Below are 1,392 nucleotides of genomic sequence, written 5' to 3'. Positions count from 1 at the left end.
AACAAAGTTCGAGCGGATAAATGTGCCTGTTAAAGCACCGCTTCCGGAACGGGGACCGGCCACCGGCCAATTTAACGACGAGGGTCGATGTGTTTGATAGCGTAGATGAAGTTTTAGGCGGTTTCCCACATCCCATTAGCTGAATACCGGGCTGGTACCCAAGTCCCGCTTGATTGCCCGATTCGCAAACATTTAGAAAACTCTGAAAAGGATTTTGTAGCCAAAACAGTGGGGAATAGTATGGTGTACTGGAATCTTGAATAGATATATGAATACCGTCCTCCCTCTCGTACCACTATGCAGCAACTGCCGTTACGGAGTGAGTGTTGTGATGTGATGTGATTGCCGGCATATTAGCTGTTCACATGTCATGTAGGTTGTACCTAAATTATCCCCCGGTTCAGGTGTTAAAATAAAGAAGCCAGGCACTTGGTTTCGGTGCCCTGTGTTTTCTGTGCTGGCCAGGCCGCGTGCTGCGACAGGCTAGCGGTGTCACTTGCAGATAAAATGGCATCATAGAGTCCCGCAAATGACCACGCAGAAAGCCAGAACATTAGTGCAGGTAGGTTTCCGGCAGCAAGAACTTAACCGTCCGGGGACTTACTAGCACGGGGTGCAAGCAAAATACTGTCGCACGAAATGCAGAACGCAAACAATTAGTTTAATTACTGTAGAAAAATTAAAATTTACTTTTAGAAGCGAGGAATAGTAACTTATGATAGACCAAATATCACTGAGGCACGAAAATTAGAATATAATCTGCCAGGAAGTTTCATATCAGCGCACACTCCGCTGTAGAGTGAAAATTTCATTCTAGAAACATCCCCCAGGCTGTGGCTAAGCCATGTCCCCTCAATATCCTTTCTTTCAGGAGTGCTAGCTCTGCAAGGTTCGCAGGAGAGCTTCTGCAAAGGTTGGAAGGTAGTAGACGAGGTACTGGCAGAAGTAAAGCTGTGAGGAGGGGGCGTGAGTCGTGCTTGGATAGCTCAGTTGGTAGAGCACTTGCCCGCGAAAGGCAAAGGTCCCGAGTTCGAGTCTCGGTCCGGCACACAGTTTTAATCTGCCAGGAAGTTTCAGAATATAAGCAAATATTTGAAAACGGTAAAAGAAAACAGTCGACAAGTGGAGGATGGCAGTCCTGTGATTGTCGTATGAGCAGAAGGTGCCACCTGACAAGGATTCTCTCTCCATATCCTGGAAGACAAAGTAAAGTCCAGAGCTAGCACCGATTTAGTGGCGGTGACTCTTCACATAGGCTTGATAAGTCAAAGAAGGGTGGGGTATGTCTTCTTGTTAATTCGTAACGATGTTGAAACTCATTTTTTTGCGCAAAACTTAGGACATATGTGTTCTGTTACATGCTGAGGTTTTCGTTAACACAACTATTATGAG

At 46.0% G+C, this 1,392-nt stretch overlaps 1 non-coding gene across 1 annotated transcript; it reads left to right on the top strand.

The window, feature by feature from the left end:
* The first annotated feature begins 974 nt into the window (after positions 1 to 974).
* Trnas-cga (transfer RNA serine (anticodon CGA)) lies at positions 975 to 1,049 on the top strand. The gene has a single exon. It is a non-coding gene; the product is annotated as a tRNA-Ser (tRNA).
* Positions 1,050 to 1,392: the final 343 nt, after the last annotated feature.

This window comes from Schistocerca cancellata, chromosome 6 (assembly GCF_023864275.1).
Source record: "Schistocerca cancellata isolate TAMUIC-IGC-003103 chromosome 6, iqSchCanc2.1, whole genome shotgun sequence".
NCBI classification, from domain to species: Eukaryota; Metazoa; Arthropoda; class Insecta; order Orthoptera; family Acrididae; genus Schistocerca; species Schistocerca cancellata.
Note: the sequence above shows the minus strand (reverse complement) of the source record. Positions and strands in the feature narration are given on the sequence as shown.